A 12202-nucleotide genomic window follows, 5' to 3' on the forward strand; every position below is an offset into this window, starting at 1 on the left:
TTTGATTGGCCCAATGCTACTTCTCTGGATAATTGGGCCCAGGCTTCTTTAGGGTCAGGGATTGGCCCAGGCCCACATCTCTTCTTGCTTTGGGCCCAGGCATTTCAGGGTCAGGATTGGCCTGGGCACACCCATTTGCTTGGTCTGGCCCAGGCCTCTTTCATTTGATTGGCCCAGGCCTAATTTTCTGGATAATTGGGCCCAGGCTTCTTTAGGGTCAGGATTTGGCCCAGGCCCACATCTCTTCTTCCTTTGGGCCTGGGCATTTCAGGGTCAGGATTTGGCCCAGGCCCACATCTCTTCTTGCTTTGGGCCCGGGCCTTTGCAGGGTAAGGATTGGCCTGGGCACACTCATTTTCTTGGTCTGGCCCAGGCCTCTTTCATTTGATTGGCCCAGGCCTAATTTTCTGGATAATTGGGCCCAGGCTTCTTTAGGGTCAGGGGTTAGCCCAGGCCCACATCTCTTCTTGCTTTGGGCCCGGGCATTTCAGGGTCAGGATTGGCCTGGGCACACTCATTTTCTTGGTCTGGCCCAGGCCTCTTTCATTTAATTGGCCCAGGCCGAATTCTCTTGTTAATTGGGCCCAGGCTTCTTTAGGGTAAGGGATTGGCCCAGGCCCACATGTCTTCTTCCTTAGGGCCCGGGCCTTTTCAGGGTAAGGATTGGCCTGGGCCCACTCATTTTCTTGATCTGGCCCAGGCCTCTTTCATTTGATTGGCCCAGGTCTAATTCTTTGGATAATTGGGCTAAGTCTTCTTTAGGGTCAGGGGTTAGCCCAGGCCCACATCTCTTCTTGCTTTGGGCCTGGGCTTTTTCAGGGTCAGGATTGGCCTGGGCACGCTCATTTTTTTGGTCTGGCCCTGGCTTCTTTCATTTGATTGGCCCAGGCCTATGATTCCTCTCTAACAGGCCTGGGCTTCGTTAAGGCCAGGGAATTCCTTGAGTCACCATGTCTTCTGATTTGGGGTCCAGCCTTTTTCAGGGTCAGGGTACCTGTTTAATATTTGGGTGGAGGTAGTCGATCCTTTCCAGCCCATGCTTGTACAAATCTTTGACTAAGTCTTGGTCTATTTTCAGCAGTACTGAAAAAAGAAAAAGAAAAGTCAGGTGGACTTTGATAGTGGAAAATACTAGCATCTTAAATGTTCTCAGAACATCACTGACCTGTCCTCAGGGAAACATGCAGAGACACAGACACAAATAGCCCACAGTTTACATAAAATAACTATACATTATACAAAGATGAAATATGTAGGAGAGAAAGCTGGTTGGGTAATTCCTTCCTGTTGCACAGCTGACTGTCTATGGTGGAGGGGATATCCATGAGCTCATATGGAAAGACTGTTGCCTCTAGGTTGTGAGATACACATAGGAGAGTCCCACCAAGACACCATGGTATATTTCCTTTCTGTGGTCTGAACCCTTGTTGGATTATCACAGTTAAATGAAACAGCAGAGGTTAGTCCTCCCATCATCTAGAGGATGCCTTGCTAAGGCATAGAAGTCTCTACAGATCATCATAAGATCTCTTTGCTGTGTGGGGATGGCATCCTCTCTCTGAATGTCCTACATGGCTATGTTCAGTGAGGGTATTTCTCTGACACTTGTTTTTGTAACACTTCTCAAGGTCATATCTGTCTTGTCCATCAAAAACACCTCAGACCCCGAATCTGCCTTTGTCACCCCTTTCCAGAGAGCCCCCTGCCAAGTACACTGGTTTGAGATCACTTCTTCACCTACAGAATTTTCTGCAGTCACTTACCTGAAATAGATCACTGCCCACATTCTCCTGAGCTAAATCCTGGTCCACTGTAATGGGCTCTGCTGCCCTCAGATCTGGGTCCCACCTGTAACCATGACAGTGACCCTCCTGAGAGGTCATAGAGGCCAGGCCTCACTCTGTCTGTGACTCAAAGGCTGTCCATGCGCACAGATGTCTTTTGGGCTGGTACTTAGAGGAAGTCCCTGAAGGCTTCTCTTAAGATCATTTCTTGGGAACAAGCTCACATCCAGTCTTCCTTCTCCAGGGAATTTCACCCCTGGGCCCAGCATGTTCAGTGGGGAAGGGTCATACACAGCCCTAATGTACAAAGTTCACCTATTGGTGTCTCATTTCTGCTGCTCAGTTTATCAACAAGTTTCTCTTGTCAAGAGATTTTAAGTGTGCCATCTGCAGTATTTTGGGTATCAAGCTGATGGATAATGTTGGTGTGCAACCTCTCCCATCACCACCATTAAACATAGCTTGCAGGAGGATTGCCCAGAAAGCAGGATATCATGAAATTCCCTTACCTGGCCCTGCCATGATACAGTCAATGACTTCTGAGGATATCACTCTGGAGATCGGTATAACAGCAGAGCTTCATCCTGTCGTTGTTTGGAAACTGGAGTTCCAAGGCACGTGCTGGCTCTGCCTCAGCAGCTGTCACCTTTTCTCACAAATACAGGTGGATTGTAGTTGAAGTAAATTGACAAAATCACCTCACACATGCACACAGATTCACCCACAATTATATGAACACAGGTCTCATAAGTAAAGGCTTAAGTTTGAAAATAAAATGCATCGAGTATGGCATCAGTGTCTGTGGCCATTCTGGGAAGGGCCTATGAGCCGAATGTAAAGATGATTTCCAGGAAGGTTCATGTCTAGAGAAGCCCATGAGAAGCACCCCTACCTGTGAAGCATGTGCTCACTGTGGGGATGTCACAAACAGGTGGGTGGTGCCAGTAATTATCTTTAACATTCTGTAGGCTCAAGCCTTATGTCATAGACTATGCACTGAGTTGACACTTTCTTCAGAGGCCTCTCCTCATTAAATTTTACATACCATTTATAGTTAAATGTTTCCTCCATCTTCCCACAGGTACCATCACCATTGAGAGGAGGAACACAGTTGACAATGCTGCTTCCTCAGCTCAATTGTCTGAACTCACACTCTGTCTCATCATCTCAGATTCTTCATAGTCACCATGGTTTACTGCTGGTGCTCAAGCGGGGGGTCACCATCTTCTGTGCCTTCTACTTGTCTCCAACAGTAGACATATCTTATTTTCTACTTAACTCTGCATCATTAATCTTGAGTTTGTTTGTGAGTTATTAGCTTGCTCTTGTCTGGCATTCCTGTGGACCTGGGTTTTAGAATGAACAGCACAAAAATACATAGATGAGTAATGAATAAATACATACAGCATGGATGGTTCACAATAGAGTTGCAGGCAGAGCCCACCTTGTGATGTACAGAGACCCATTGAAGCACAAGATTTTCCTTGTCCCAAATCAGCTGACCTTTCACTCAAAATGCTGTGTGCAGAAATGATCAAGCTGTCCAGAAATGTGCCAAGCCCTTTGTGCCCTGGTGTGGGCTTACACAAGCTTCTCAGTTTCAGGAGGTCCCATTTATTAATTGTCGATCTTAGTGTCTGTGCTCCTTGAGTTATGTTCAAGAAGCAGTCTCCTGTACCAATTCCTTCAAGGACTGTACGACACTGCATGGAAGAGCAATGCTAGCACAACCACAGCTTCCCCTGCAGTGTGGCCCCAACTTCTGCTGATAGGATGGGGTCTCCCTGCATGCTGGCTTCTGGCCCTTGGTGCTGACCTATGGTCTCTAAGGCAGGAGGACTCATAGGATGCCTTTGACCAAGCAACAGGTGGCAGGTCATTCCCCCAAGGTGAGTGCCTTAAACAGCTGCTGTCTCAGGATCCAGTCTGATCAGAAAGAGTAAAGAAAGCAAGGGTTGGAGAATCAGGGGTTTTCTCATTTCTCAAGCCTTCTGTAGGTGTGAGAATGCCTCAAATGCTTAGATATTTCCCTCTCCTTTGCTTCTTCTAGTGGGAACCCACTCACCTCCAGGAAAATGACTGTCACCTTTTCTGTTTCCAGGTTCACACCTCTTGCATTCTGTCCCCTTTGGGTATCTTATTTTAAGCCACCACCCTCCTGTGACAGCACTGTGCTCTCTCCCTGTCCCCTGGGAGCCAGTCATCAACCAACCCCACCCACCTCACAGTCATCAGCTCTTCCATTCATTTCTAAGTAGTTAGTGGAAGGATCACTGGGTGGGCAACAGGTATTTTCTGCCCCTGGTTGGACCTCAGAGCTAGCAAAAGTGGGATAGCTTCCCCATGCCCCTCCTAGGATGCACTCTCTGGCATAGTGCAGGACTAGAAGAGACTGGAGGAAAGAGCAGGTGCAGGTCACACCCAGAAACACTGTGAAAAGGTCATACACGTTGGCCTTGAGTAGATTACCTTATTCTCATCTGACAAAAGTAATTATACCATTATTTCCCTTATCCTTTACCAGAGCATCTTAAAAACATGGTCAGAAAACCATGACATTCTGCTATGAGGAAAAACCATTGTGCAAGTGTCATGGGGTCATGTCCAGGAACAGTCTTTACTGCTTATAACTTCATTCTGGTTTCTTTGACTGATTTTTTAATGTATCACTTTATCCAAAATACCAAAAGCAAATGCTTTATGTGAACAGATCAACCCGAGTGGTACCCTGACATCCATGTCCATCTTTAAAATGAAAGCCATTTCCCTCCCATCCAGCACTGTGAATAGAAAAAGGAAAGTAATGGGAAAGGAATAAGATTAAAACTCTAGGGGATGGGAGATGGGACAGCCTATCCAGCCAGTTGGTGAGTACCTGATTCAGTGAGACTTTGTTTTAATTGATACTATAGAGAGACTGGGGAGTTTGTATTCTCAGAACCCACATAAGAAATGATCTGACTTTGGCAAAACAATGAGCACCTAGAGAATCCCAGGTCTCCTCTCCCTCTGCATGTTGCCCTGCTGGGCTCAGGATTGCAAGGGGTGGGCCAGGGCTCCTCTCTGGAGAGCCTTTGTGGTGCCCCATTTCCTTGCATGCTTGAGTTCAGATAATTGTTTTATTCATTTGTTTCTATATTCAGTGTATGAGAGATTTGCCTACATGTTTGCAAGTGCCCTTTGCACATGTCTAGTGCTTGTAGAAGCCGGTGAAGCTGCGGGATCCTCTGAAACAAGAGTTATCAACAGAGGAAACCCCATCCCTCGGGTCCCAAGTTCAGATAATTTAAGAAAGTCTAAGCAGGAAAGTGAGACATGAGTGACTCAGGACCCCAACTGATTTTGGACAGCACGGTGCTCCAGTGCAGTAACACATAACAGTAGCATTTGCAGGGAAAACCAATCTTGACTTCCAGAAACCTTCTATAATACAACTTTAAAATTTGAGGTTCTAGTGGTATTACATTGAGTGAGGTGGGGCCTTTGAACAAATAGAAGGCATTTCTCCGTTTAGCTATTGAAGTGTTTATCTAACTAATCTTTATCAATAAAAACTCAGGAGTTGGATATCTGGGTAAGAACCTCAGTGATAAAAGAAGTGGCTGTGGAGTGACCAGTGACCTCTCTACTTCTTTCCTTGATCCAAAAGAGCCTAGACTCTCCTAAGTAAGCCCCTCCCTACTACTTCCTATGTCTGTCTGTATGTCCTTTGTCCTCCAAAACCTCTATGGCTAATTTTGGTCAGCTTGTAGTTAGCTCTACCCTCTGATTCTAAGCAAACTTTATTGCCAGTCTCAAGGAGTGTCATCAGAGTGAGATCAGAATAACCCACAACAAGCCTCGGAACATCTTCTAGTCTCTTATTTTGTGAATCAATAAAGATCAACTCTACAATAGAAATGATATATATAGGTGCCTGTTCCTACCCGAGGCCAACATTCAAAACTACCTCTTCAGGTATTTTATAAATACTCCATACACTAGAAGGAATAGCTGCTGAAGGTTTTGGAGCTTCCACTGGGTCTCCACAGAGAAGGTAAGTTCAGCAGCCTTAACACCTACAGGCTAATCCTTATGTGTCCGAGCCACAGACAGAAGCCCATGCAGCATTAGCCACAGCTGTCTGTACATTAGGGAAAAGGCACCCTGAAGGAAGCACAATAGAGCTGTCTTGAGTGCGGGCCTTCACTGCTCTCGGGACACACAGGAAATGACATCTGTTTGGAGCAGATAAATGGATGCCTTTCCTATAGCATGCTCGTGTTCATAGCTGTTTTTTTCCCATTGAATTACAGGCATTTTCTGGTTGGTTCCTGAAAGCCCTATGTTTTATAGGTGTAAATATCATCTGCCCCAGGTCCTGCCCATCCAGTCCTCTACAGCTCCCTTTCTTCCTCTCAGTCAGAGCCTGTGGCTGTTTGCAACTCTTTCTTGGTCAGTGTTCACTGCAGAATTCTGGTGCTGGCCTTCAAAGCAAAGATATATTCTGCTGCAAAGGAGCTGTCTACAGTGTGGAACCCAAACCAGGCCCCAGCAGTCACAGGGAAAAAACAGCACAAATCTCTTCTATGAGAGCCTGGAGCTCAAAACTGTAGCTCTATGCCATGGAAACAGTCCTTGCCCCCCAACCACGCAGTTGTAGGTGTTCTTTGACAATGTGTCCTTACAAGTTTAACATATGATTTCTAGACAAATCCCATGAGAACTGATGATTTATCCCCCTCCTAGATACACACATGCCTGTGAAATAATAAAGAAACATAGGATCTGGGAGATGTTGTAGTGGTTAAGAATGCTTGCTGCTCTTCCAGAGGACCTGAAGACAGTCCCAGGAACTCCGGTACCTGCTTCTAGCCTCCTGTAACTGCACATGTTACTCACACATATATGCATCACATACACATCACAATACACACACACACATCTCTCTCTCTCTCTCTCTCTCTCTCTCTCTCTCTCTCTCTCAGACACACACGGAGGTAGGAAGAGAGGGGGAGGGAGAGAGAATTTCAAAAACACTTAAATATAGTGAAGGAATTAAACAATTGGAAACTACTTTGTAACTGTTGTCCATGTTTTGCAAACACTGCCCCCTGCTGGTTAGCTCTTGAGTTTTCTGTGTTGCTTCCCCAGTCTGGAAATGTTAAGCAATGTTTTGGGAGTTTTGTTTGATTTTGGTGTGTGTGTGTGTGTGTGTGTGTGTGTGTGTGTGTGTGTGTGTGTGTGGTGTGTCAGTGCGCCCATGTGCACTTATGTGCTTCTGAGTGACCACAGGGAGGGCAGAAGGCTGCTTGAAGGCAGCTTCTACCACTCTTCAACCCTTTGCCCTTGAGACAGGGTCTCTCACTGAATTGCTCTCTGTGAGATTGGCTTCCGGGAGTTCCAGGATCTGTCAGTCTTTGCCTCCTGGTGCTGGGACACAAGTGGTCTCACCAGATTTTTATTTGGGTGTTGAAGATTCGAACTCAGGTCTCCATGCTTGCACAGCAAATGTTCTTACCCATTGAGAGCTAATACCCATCTCCCCAGCTCAACATTTTATTTATGACATGTTATTCTAGAGAGCCCCCTTTTCTCATCCCTTGTTTAATAACATGTTACTGTGCCTACACAAGAATCCAAACACAAACATCTATGTCAGTTTTGTTCACAATGTGCAAATGCAGAGGCAGCACAGATACCTTTCAGTAAGTGGATGGATGACTGGATAAAGTGACACATCCAGACAATGGAAACTAAAAAGAGATGAGTTGTCCAGACACACAGAGCCCCAGAGGAAACCTATACATATCCTCCTGACTTAGTCGTCTGTGTGTGGGATTGTGTGTTACGGTCTTGGCTCTGCAAACCATTTTTTGACATTGTCTATAGAGTGATAGGGTGAGATAAAACCCACAGCAATTGTCCCATTGGAATACACCATGAACCTGGGGACACTATCTCTCTGTGTGTGATCCAGGTACCCCCATTACTCTCTGAAGAAGAAGGGATCAGTCAGAAACCCTGAAGTCTACAGGCTGTAATAAAAATGTTCTTCCAGTTCTCAGGTACCCCAAGCACACACACCAGTGGCTCAAGTTCCCATGGCACATCTCTATAATATGGATCTGTACCTGTGTTTAGACTCCATGCATGGAATCTCACTGGCCGTCCATTCATCTTCATGTGGACACTGCTGGAAAACACTTTCCAGATGCCTTGTGCCCTATGATCCACACTAAATTGTTCCTCCCCCATATCCTAAAATTTCTAAAAATTGGTGCGAATCTGATTTGGGTACTAGAAGAGATTGGCAGCTGCACTTCCAATATAGAAATTTTTTTCTCTGTGATTTTATGACTGGGTGAGGGTTCTGGCTACTACGACCCTTGGTTTAGATTTCCTTGGGAGATTCCAACTAAAGGTAAATATACAAACCGTGGTCAGAGGTGGGCTGATCATCTTGAGGTCTGAGCATACAAATACATGCCATACACTTGGAGACAACAGGGAAGAAAGAGATGTGGTATCTATCTACATCACAGCCTGTTCTCAAGTTCAATTCAAAGATTGAAAACCATCAGTCAAAAATAGAGGGAAACAGTCAAAATACGGATTTATGGATAAGCCATGGAGGAAGATTGTGGTAGTTTAAATGCTATTAGTCCCCAAATTTCATAGCGAGTGTTATTAGGAGGAGTGGCTTTGCTGGAGTGGGTATGGCCTTGTTGGAAGAAGTGTGTCACTGTGGAGGTGGACTTTAAGGTTTCCTATGCTCAGGATCCCACCCAGTTGTCAGTGGACTTCCTGTTGCCTGAAAGCTATAGGACTCTCAGCAACTCCCCCAGCACCATGTCTGCCTGCATGCTGCCATGTTCCCTGCCATGATGGTAATGGACTGAACCTCTGAACCTGAAAGCAAGTCACCCCAATTAAATGTTTTCATTTATAAGAGTTGCCATGGTCATGGTGTCTCTTCACAGCAATTGAAACGCTAGGACACAAATAAACCTTATATTTATTGAAGACTATATACATAATGGTAGGGCAGGAGATACTTGACAAAGAATATTGTAAGATGACACTGTGTTAGGTACATAAGATAAAGGCAGAGATCTATAGAAATCAGGGTATAAGTCTTGCTTCTTCTAGGTAGGCTCTGGTGACACTAAGGAAACATAAGAAACTATGTCTAGTTTCCACCAGAGTGTGGATTTCAGTGTTTTCTACTAGACATCCACATTAAAATTGTGTCTGTACTCCAGGGTCATCACATTGTTAAGTTACTTGATGTTTTTAATCATATCAAATTGAAGGTCAAGGTCAATGGAGTGGCCAAGTTGAGGGTCAAGGTCAACAGAGTGGCTAGGTCTTGAAGCCTGTGTTGGTCCTTGTGGTGGTTCCAGTTTCCTCTGAGGTGTTGGTGTTGCTAACACACATGAGATCTTCTTGTCCTGGATCTCTTGAAGACCAGGTAGCAGTTGGGCAAACAATGACTCCAGGGTGCGGCCCACACACCCATCATGCCAGTGTCTGCCCAGATTGTTTCTCTCGTGTGGCCCAGATGTCCAGATGGCCATGGCTTGTGCTCCTGATCCTCCAACGTAAGAAATCTCCTGGGTGTGATGAAGAGAGAATGAGGCCTACAACTGTCAAAGTTAAACTTGACTCAGGCTTCTTGGTGTTAAGTTAGCCCCCAGCCCACACTGATTTTGATTGTCCTTCAGTCATCAGCTGCAGAAGCCTTGTTTAGGAATCCAAGGTTTTTGATGGATGGAATGGTGGGGGCGGGTTTCAGGTGAATCACAATAAGACCCTGTGCTATCTAAGTCTTCTTGATATTAAGGAGAGTGGTTCCTTGTTCCATTAAAGGTCATTGCATAGTCCTTGCTCCCTTGCTGTGAGTGTATCACTGGGTCCTATGGAGAGAGGGTACGGCCCACATACCCTAACATTTAAGCTAGACCCAGGTAGTAGAAGGTACTCAGAGTATGCCATTCTTCAGACAACCCACTCATGGTGTTAATGTGTGTTCAACCTTCTTGGAGCAGTAGGTGTGGCCTAGGTCAGACTTCAAGTCAGCTTTTTATCCTTGCTCTCTGAAAGTCCTCATACAGGAAGACCTGGGCACAGAGGATTTGCAGGGTGCGGCCCACACACCCTTGATCCCGAGCTGTGTTATTGTTATTTGATGTTTATGTGAGGCTCAGATTACTAGAGAGCAATGAGGTCTTAATCCACCTGCTGTGAGATTGTTTGTTGGATGTGTTGGAAGAATAGCAGGTACATCCCACAAACTACAGTGGTACCACAAAGAAGAATCTAGATTAGCATTGATGACAGTTCATGGTCTATGATGTGATGTCAATCATCAGTACAAGAATGGTTGTGGTTGAGTCCAAATTTCTAAGTGAAAATAGCATGGATTGGGTCACAAATGAGGCTATGATTTGTCCAACAAAATAAATTGACGTGAGAAAATGCCTGGCCTCAGACCAGGTTTTCGTCATGGGTATGTCCATTTCCTTTGGTCATTAAGGTGAGGTTTGATCTGGGTCACAAATGAGGCTATGCTTTGTCCAAAAATATTTGAAGTGAGATAATGCCTGACCTCAGACCAGGTCGGCGTCATAGGTATGTCCATTTCCTTTGGTCATTAAGGTGATACATTGTCCCTTTAAAGACTCCCTCCTTTGTGGTGGGATCTTGTCCTGGGTTGACTAGAGGGTGTGGTCCACACACCATTTAATATTAGTCCAGTCTACTTAGGGTTCAAGGAGGTGCTGGGTTTCCTTTCAGGTCTGCTTATGGCCTTGAACCTGTGTCAATAATCATGTCATTATCAAGTTCCCCTTCTTGGAGGGGATAATGCATCCAGATTTCAGTTAATCAGATCAAGTTCTGGGTTTGCCCAAGATTCTTGGTGAGCAGTCTATGGCTAGAGTATGAGAAATTTTCTTTTAAAAAAGTCAGTCAAGATAAGGTGCAGGGTGCATTGTAACACCCTTTTTGATAAGGTGTGTCCATGTCACTGGATTATTTAGGTGAGTCCTTGGCACTTTATGGCAATGTTGTCATCCTTTTTAGCGTGTTGAAGATGTTGGATTGAATGAAGTGTGTGTGTGAGAGCCACACATCTGGTACTCAGAATGTCACTTATATCAATCATTATAGGAAGCATAGAGGGTTAGTCCAAGGCTATCCATGACAAGCTGGCATTTGTGGGCACTGATGTCTTGGTTAGGTGTAAAATAAGAACTGAAATTAAGGCCTTGATCAGAGAACCTCATGGTACAAACTGCAACCACGGTGTTGTTTAACTTTAGATTGGCAGTTGGTTCAGGCCTCTTTGGGAGGGGATTAATCTGTGCTGATATTACATTAGTTTTTGTGCCAAAATTTCCTCATTGTTAGGATCAGGATTGGCCTAGGCACACTCATTTTCTTGGTCTGGCCCAGGCCTCTTTTTTTGATTGGCCCAGGACCAATTCTCTGGATAATTGTGCTCAGGCTCCTTTAGGGTCAGGGGTTAGCCCAGGCCCACATCTCTTCTTGCTTTGGGCCCGGGCTGTTTCAGGGTCAGGATTGGCCTGGGCACACTCATTTTCTTGGTCTGGCCCAGGCCTCTTTTTTGATTGGCCCAGGCCGAATTCTCTGGATAATTGTGCTCAGGCTCCTTTAGGGTCAGGGGTTAGCCCAGGCCCACATCTCTTCTTGCTTTGGGCCCGGGCCTTTGCAGGGTAAGGATTGGCCTGGGCACACTCATTTTCTTGGTCTGGCCCAGGCCTCTTTCATTTGATTGGCCCAGGCCTAATTCTCTGGATAATTGGGCTCAGGCTTCTTTAGGGTCAGGGGTTAGCCCAGGCCCACATCTCTTCTTGCTTTGGGCCCGGGCTTTTTCAGGGTCAGGATTGGCCTGGGCACACTCATTTTCTTGGTCTGGCCCAGGCCTCTTTCTCTTGATTGGCCCAGGCCTAATTCTCTGGATAATTGGGCCCAGGCTTCTTTAGGGTCAGGGGTTAGCCCAGGCCCACATCTCTTCTTGCTTTGGGCCCGGGCCTTTTCAGGGTCAGGATTGGCCTGGGCACACTCATTTTCTTGGTCTGGCCCAGGCCTCTTTCATTTGATTGGCCCAGGCCCAATTCTCTGGATAATTGGGCCCAGGCTTCTTTAGGGTCAGGGATTGGCCCAGGCCCACATCTCTTCTTGCTTTGGGCCCGGGCCTTTTCAGGGTCAGGATTGGCCTGGGCACACTCATTTTCTTGGTCTGGCCCAGGCCTCTTTCATTTGATTGGCCCAGGCCTAATTCTCTGGATAATTGGGCTCAGGCTTCTTTAGGGTCAGGGGTTAGCCCAGGCCCACATCTCTTCTTGCTTTGGGCCCGGGCTTTTTCAGGGTCAGGATTGGCCTGGGCACACTCATTTTCCTTGGTCTGGCCC

The 12202-nt window shown here is 46.0% G+C and overlaps 1 long non-coding RNA gene across 1 annotated transcript; it reads left to right on the forward strand.

Annotated features, from left to right (window-relative positions):
- The first annotated feature begins 5508 nt into the window (after positions 1-5508).
- Positions 5509-6328, forward strand: LOC121138545. Its single transcript, XR_005875492.1, has 2 exons — positions 5509-5820; positions 6080-6328. It is a non-coding gene; the product is annotated as an uncharacterized LOC121138545 (long non-coding RNA).
- Positions 6329-12202: the final 5874 nt, after the last annotated feature.

This window comes from Mesocricetus auratus, unplaced genomic scaffold (genome assembly GCF_017639785.1).
Source record: "Mesocricetus auratus isolate SY011 unplaced genomic scaffold, BCM_Maur_2.0 contig_6821_pilon_obj, whole genome shotgun sequence".
In the NCBI taxonomy this organism is placed as follows: Eukaryota; Metazoa; Chordata; class Mammalia; order Rodentia; family Cricetidae; genus Mesocricetus; species Mesocricetus auratus.